Source organism: Scyliorhinus torazame, chromosome 18 (genome assembly GCF_047496885.1).
Source record: "Scyliorhinus torazame isolate Kashiwa2021f chromosome 18, sScyTor2.1, whole genome shotgun sequence".
NCBI lineage: Eukaryota > Metazoa > Chordata > Chondrichthyes > Carcharhiniformes > Scyliorhinidae > Scyliorhinus > Scyliorhinus torazame.
The window spans coordinates 99,846,642-99,854,509 of record NC_092724.1 but is presented as its reverse complement, the minus strand read 5'-3'; positions in this window follow the sequence as shown (position 1 = coordinate 99,854,509).

The window sequence follows — 7,868 nt, the reverse complement described above, 5'->3', positions numbered from 1 at the left end:
ACTGCCTCTTCATAAGTTGTCGCCTTTTCGAGCGTGGCGGAGATTCTGTGACTCACCTGGGCGTGGAATAGGCGCAGCTTGCGTGGCCCCAGGATGGGAGTCTCTGCGGAGTCCAGGTAGGCCTCGAAGCACCGCAGCCAGTATTTTAAAATTTCCTTCACCTCCGGAGTCCGTGCTTCCAGGTTGAGCTTCTCCGGTTTTAGGCCTGCGTCCATCCTGAATCTAGTTTAGTCTAATAAATTGAGGTACCCTCAATAATGACGCTTAGAGTGTAAACAGTAAAGGAGGCTTTATTAGACTAAGAAATATGCCAGAGCTGAGACATGTGCTGACTGCTGCACAGCCCATGAGGCAGCCCTTTATTTATGGCTCACAGATGGGCGGAGCCCCCAGGGTTCAAAGCCCGGCCTTAAAGGGGACATCACCTTACATGATGATAAGGCAGTAACCGTTCATCACAGTTCCATTTTACTTCTGTAGACATCCCCAGTCTCTCAACCCTCTATCATTTACTCCAGAACTTGGATTATGGTTTCCCGTACACTTGTCCTTCAGATGCTTCAGTGTTGGTAACAGAACCTCTAGTTCTCTTGATCCAACTCTCGTCAACCCTCTGTCATGTTTGCCTTCAAATGCCTCTCAAAACCCTTTGAGCACTTTAATTCTTCCAACTCTCACTGAAGGCCTTGGCATCTGTTGCTTTTCCTCCTCTGAAATGAAATGAAAATCACTTATTGTCACAATTCGACATGCTTGGTTTCATTGGTCAGAACATTGAATACAGGAGTTGGGACGTCTTGTTGAAGTTGTACAAGACATTGGTACGGCCACACTTGGAATACTGTGTGCAGTTCTTGTCACCCTATTATAGAAAGGATATTATTAAACTAGAAAGAGTGCAGAAAAGATTTACGAGGATGTTACCGGGACTTGATGGTTTGAGTTATAAGGAGAGGCTGGATAGACTGGGACTTTTTTCCCTGGAGCGTAGGAGGCTTAGGGGTGATCTTATAGAGGTCTATAAAATAATGAGGGGCATAGATAAGGTAGATAGTCAACATCATTTCCCAAAGGTAGGGGAGTCTAAAACTAGAGGGCATAGGTTTAAGGTGAGAGGTTCAGAAGGGCCCAGAGGGGCAATTTCTTCACTCAGAGGGTAGTGAGTGTCTGGAATGTGCTGCCAGAGGTAGTAGTAGAGGCGGGTACAATTGTGTCTTTTAAAAAGCATTTAGATAGTTACATGGGTAAGATGGGTATAGAGGGTTATGGGCCAAGTGCGGGCAACTGGGACTAGCTTAATGGTAAAAACTGGGCAGCATGGACTGGTTGGGCCGAAGGGCCTGTTTCCATGCTGTAAACTTCTATGATTCTATGATTCGAAGTAGGCTTTAAATGAAGTTACTGTGAAAAGCCCCGAGTCGCCACATTCCGGCGCCTGTTCGGGGAGGCTGGTGCTTGAATTGAACCCACGCTGCTGACCTGCCTTGAAAGCCAGCTATTTAGCTTACTGTGCTGAACCAGCCCCTCTGTGAAGAACCTTGGGATGTTTCTTCTACAGTTGCAGCATTCTATGAGTGCAAGTTGTTATGTCTTCCCCTTTCCTTTGAAATCAGGGGCTGTTTAGCACAGGGCTAAATCGCTGGCTTTGAAAGCAGACCAAGGCAGGCCAGCAGCACGGTTCAATTCCCGTACCACCCTCCCCGAACAGGCGCTGGAATGTGGCAATTAGGGGCTTTTCACAGTAACTTCATTGAAGCCTACTCGTGACAATAAGCGATTTTCATTCATTTCATTTTTCAAATCATTTTCCACTAGATCCCAGACAAGGGTTTCTCAAACATTGGTCGGAATTCTCCGGTCATCCGGATTCACTTTACCCGCTGGTGGCGCACCCCCACCAGTGGGTTTCATGGCGGTGTGGAATAGTATCAATGGAAAATCCCATTGACAAGTGGCAGGGAGACAGAATCCCGCCACAGCAAACGGCGCGTCGCTGAGGCACACGCGGCTGGGGGACCGGAGAATCTTGCCCATGGTTTCCAAGAAAGCTAGGCGGTAAAACATAGAAGGTGTTAGGTTAAGCAGGGTTTTTCAAACTGCGAGTTGTCACCTGCGGGCAGGTCTTGGGAGAGTCGCGGTGCAATCGGTCGCAGCATTCCCGGTTGTGGGAGAAGCACCCAGGATTCGTGACCGGCTTTTAAGAATGCTGGCTACGACCAGCTTTTAAGTTGAAAATGGCGGCCGCGACCAGCCTTTAAATGCAAACAAAGCCATCTTCCCACCAGAAGCAAAGGCATAGAGCAGGTTACGCGTCTGGCATATACATTGATGTCACGTGTGTCATGTTGGGTGCCCTGCTACACGGACGAACCAACACAGTTGCGGATGGAACAACTCAGTTTTATTACTAACAATATTTACAATGGTAAACTGGTTACTGTGGTTCGTTCATTACACTTGAATCTGTGGACCTATCCCTAGCACTATCTTGGAGTGGCACTCAGCACATGATGGATGTCTGAGTGGCTTGCTGTGAGCTCTGGGCCCTGAGCTGTCTCCTGCTGAAATCCGCGGGAAGTGTCGTGTTCCCTGTTTTATAGTGTGTATGCTCTTGCCTGTGATTGGCTGTGGTGTTGTGTGTGTATTGATTGGTCTGTTGATCTGTCCATCAGTATGTATGTTTGCACCATGATGTTTACCTGAATATCATGACATCCCCCCTTTTTGACAAGAACATGTGCCTATGTGGTTATAAATAGAGATGTGTACTGAGTGCAGCTGAATGTGTGTGTGTGTGCAATGTCTACAGCATGTACATGAGGCTAAACTATATACATGGGACGATGTCAGGTGCGACATAGCAACGAGGTTGTACCATAAACAAAACACGTGGAAATGTTAAACGTCAAAACAAACTCCTGGAACGACAAGGAAAAAGAGAAACATATTAACACAGTGGTATGATACGTCAGAGAGTTCAATGTTCAAACAGGTTCATAAGTCCAGCCTAGTAGGTGGGCGACGAATTCGGGTTGACCGCCTCAAGGGTGGGTCAGGATTCACCGGCTGAGGAATGGGCCTGGCCACAGGCGACGACGGAATAGGCATGGTGGCAGGAAGCTCCACGAAGTCGACATCAGGAACAAAAGGAGGGCGTGGCACCGGTGTAAGTTCCCGTAGCGAGCGTGGAAGCAGGCGAAGAGCCCGCCGATTACGCCGGCGAATGGAGCCATCAGGCATGCGAACCAGGAACGAGCGGGGAGCCACGCATCGGAGAACGTCGGCAGGTGCTGACCAGCCACCTTCTGGTAGGTGGATGCGGACGTCGTCCCCAGGCGCCAGGGCGGGAAGATCAGTTGCCCGTGTGTCATGTGCCACCTTCTGGCGAACGTGCTGCTGTCGCATCCTGTGCAGTACTGGAGCATGATTGGTTGTGGGACCAGAATGGACGGCACAGTGGTCCTGAGGGCGCGACCCATCAACAGCTGTGCTGGTGAGAGGCCAGTGGCTAGTGGGGCCGAGCGATAGGCTAGCAGGGCTAAGCAGAAGTCCAATCTGTCAGCAGCAGCCTTGCAGAGGAGGCGCTTGACGATGTGAACGCCCTTCTCCGCTTTTCCATTGGACTGGGGATGCAGAGGGCTGGACGTCATGTGTGTGAAGCCATACGAAGTAGCAAAGGACAACCATTCCTGGCTGGCAAAACAGGGCCCATTGTCCGACATGACAGTAATCGGAATGCCGTGGCGTGCGAAGGTGTCTTTGCACGCCCTTATGACAGCGGACAATGTCAAATCGTGCAGGCGTATGACCTCTGGATAGTTTGAAAAGTAATCTATAATGATTACATAGTCCCTGCCGAGCGTGTGAAAAAGGTCCACACCAACCTTCGCCCATGGGGAAGTCACCAGCTCATGGGGCTGAAGCGTCTCAGGAGGTTGCGCCGGCTGAAACCTTTGGCAGGTGGGGCGGTTGAGCACCATATTGGCAATGTTATCACTGATGCCCGGCCAGCATACCGCCTCTCGGGCCCTCATCTGCACTTCTCGAACCCCAGATGGCCTTCGTGTAGTTGGTCGAGGACCAGCTTATGCATGCTGTGTGGAATCACAATCCGTCCAGCTTTAGGAGGACACCATCAACGACGGCCAAGTCATCCCGGACATTGTAGGACTGCGGGCACTGTCTTTTGAGCCACCCTCCTGTCATGTGGCGCATCACACGTTGTAGAAAGGGGTCAGCCGCAGTCTCCCGGCGAATACAGGCCAGACTGGCAGATTTGCCGATGTGAACGCCACCTGCGCTTCGACCTGACAGACCAACCGCTCCGAGTCGGGCGGTGTGCTCACTGCTCTAGACAGGGCATCCGCAATGATAAGGTCCTTTCCCAGGGTGTAGACCAGTTGGAAGTCGTACCTACTGAGTTTGAGTAGGATGCGCTGGAGGTGAGGGGTCATCTCGTTCAGGTCCTTATGTATGATGCTGACCAGGGGGCGATGGTCAGTCTCAACGGTAAACTGGGGGAGACCAGACACGTAGTCATGGAACTTGTCTATTCCGATCAGCAAACCCAGGCACTCCATTTTGATCTGCGCGTAGCGCTGTTCTGTGGGGGTCATGGCTCGCGAGGCATAGGCGACCGGGGCCCATGACGCAGTGTCATCCCGCTGGAGGAGTACCGCCCCAATGCCGGACTGGCTGGCATCAGTCGAAATTTTAGTGTCACGAGATGTGTCGAAAAACGCCAATACCGAGGCCGTGGTGAGCTTAATTTTGAGCTCCCCCCATTCCTTCTGGTGTGCGGGCAGCCACTGGAACTCCGTGGACTTCTTGACTAGGTGGCGAAGAGCTGTTGTGTGGGAGGCAAGGTTGGGAATGAACTTCCCCAGGAAGTTGACCATGCCTAGGAAGCGTAGCACTGCTTTCTTGTCTGCCGGCTGCGGCATGGCTGTAATGGCGCTCACCTTGTCTGCATCCGGCCCGACCCCTGACCGGGATATGTGGTCCCCCAGAAACTTCAGCTCGCTTTGGCCGAAAGAACACTTGGCTCGGTTGAGGCGCAGGCCGTTTTCCCGTATCCGCGCAAAGACGTGCTGGAGACGATTGATGTGCTCCTGTGGTGTGGTGGACCAGATGATGACGTTGGCAACGTAGACGCGCACCCCTTCGATGCCCTCCATCATCTGTTCCATGATCCTGTGAAAGACCTTGGATGCCGAGATGATGCCAAACGGCATTCTGTTGTAGCAGAACCTGCCGAAAGGAGTGTTGAAGGTGCACAGCTTCCGGCTGGACTGGTCCAGTTGGATCTGCCAAAAACCTTTCGATGCATCCAGCTTTGTAAAGATTTTAGCCTGGGTGATTTCGCTCGTGATCTCTTCCCGTTTGGGTATGGGGTAGTGTTCCCTCATTATGTTGTTGTTCAGGTCTTTCGGGTCAATGCAGATCCGAAGTTCGCCAGAGGGCTTCTTAACACACACCATGGAGCTGACCCATGGCATGGGCTCCGTGACCCGGGATAGCACCCCTTGGTCCTGGAGATCCTGCAGCTGCTGCTTGAGGCGGTCTTTGAGTGGCGCTGGGACCCTGTGAGGTGCGTGAATGACCGGGGTGGCGTCCGGTTTGGGTCGTATTCTGTAGGTATAGGGCAGTGTGCCCATGCCCTCGAATGCCTCCTGGTTGTGGGCGAGGAGCGATTGAAGCTGTGCCCTGAATTCTGGATCCGGGAAGTCTGATGTGCCTTCTGGAGACAGAGCGTGGACCTGCTGCACGAGGTGGAGAACCTTGCATGCCTGTGCGCCTAGCAGGGAGTCCTTTGATGATCCGACTATTTCGAAGGACAGTGTGGCCGTGTATGTGTTGTGTGTCAGCTGGAGCTGGCAGGATCCCATGGCCGGGATAACGTTTCCATTGTAGTCGACCATCTTGCAACGGGATGGCCGAATTGGTGGTCTGACCTTCAAGGCGTGAAGGCTGAACATGCTATTAGGTTGGCGGAGGCACCAGTGTCCAGACGGAATGTTATCGGTGATCGGTTGACCGTTAGGGTGGCACACCATTCATCACCCAGATTGACGCTGTTCACTGGCATCGGCTGGTGGATCCTGCTTGGAGACATCCGGTTCCTATCAATGACCGCAACACGGAAAGCATTCCGGTCGTCTGTGTCACTGGTTTGGATATCGTCTGGGCATGACTCGTAGTACGGAGGCTGAATGGTCCGCACGTCCCTGCGAGGTTATCAGAATTGGGGAGCATTGGCAGGTTCAGCTGCTCGACAGCAGGCAGCGTAGTGGCCCATCTTGCCACAGCGGAGGCATTGTCGGATTTTTGCCGGACATTGCCTCTTTAAATGTGCGGCTCCGCAGTTGCCGCACGTCGTGATGTCATAGCGTTCGTTGCGCCACCGCGCATGCGCAGTTCGGTCTTGTGTCGAGCGTGCCTGCGCATCACGTCCCTCTGTGTCGACGTCTTTTTTGGTGCGCACAAACGCGGGAGACAGCGGAAAGCGCGCAAAATGGCCTCCCTCGTCCGGGCCGCGGGCCGGGAAGAACTCGATCGCCTGGACCCGTACGGCCCCGTAGGACGCCTGCCTTACCGATTAGGGTGCGGAGGACCCCTGCCGCGCCGATTCGGCCGCTTGAAATTGGGAGGAGCGGCTGGTCGCGTTTTCATGAAGGACACAGGCTTCGATTGCGGAGGCTAGGGTGAGGCCTTTAATTTTGAGAAACTGCTGGCGTAGGGCGCCCGAGGTGACCCCAAAAACAATCCGGTCCCGAATCATTGAATCGGAGGTGGTGTCGTAACCACAGGACCGCGCGAGGATACGGAGGTGTGTAAGGAAAGATTGAAAGGGCTCATCCTTACCCTGCAGGCGCTGCTGGAAGAGATACCTCTCGAAACTCTCATTTACCTTGACGCTGAAGTGTTGCTTGAGTTTGAGAAGGACCGTCTTGTACTTGGTCTGTCCTCACCTTCTGCGAACACCAGGGAGTTGTAGACATGTATGGCGTGTTGCCCTGCCGTGGAGAGGAGGAGGGCAATTTTTCTGGTGTCCGAAGCGCTCTCCCTTTCGGAGGCTTCCAGGAAGAACTGGAAGCGCTGTTTGAACAGCTTCCAATTGACGCCGAGGTTTCCAGCGATTTGTAACGGCTGCGGCGTGCTGACAGTGGCCATGGCGCAGGATGGCGGATTCCTGAGGATTCATAGGTAGGTCTCACAGTTACCGGGTTCCAATCCTGGTACTATGTCGTGTTCGGTGCTCTGCTACACAGACAAACCAACACGGTTGCGGATGGTACAACTCAGTTTTATTACTAACAATATTTACAATGGTAAACTGGTTACTGTGGTTCGTTCATTACCCTTGAATCTGTGGACCTATCCCTAACACTATCTTGGAGTGGCAATCAGCACATGGTGGATGTCTGAGTGACTTGCTGTGAGCTCTGTGCCCTGAGCTGTCTCCTGCTGGAATCCGCGGGAAGTGTTGTGTTCCCCGTTTTATGGTGTGTATGCTCTTCCCTGTGATTGGCTGTGGTGTTGTGTGTGTATTGATTGGTCCGTTGATCTGTCCATCAGTATGTATGTATGTTTGCACCATGATGTTTACCTGAATATCATGACAACGTGTCCTGTATGTCCGTGCATCTGGCACCAAATCACAGAGGAGTGATTCCTCCATTTTCTATCTGCCAGTAAGCAAGGGAACACGATTGTGAGGAACTGAAGCTGGATCACTTTGTTATAAGGTAGAGAGGACCAGAGACACAAACAAGCCAGGATCTCACGACAGAATCAGCTGGAGAGAGCTGTATCCAGAGCTCCAGGGCCTCTGATGAACATCTACCAAGAAGAAATTGAAATTGTGA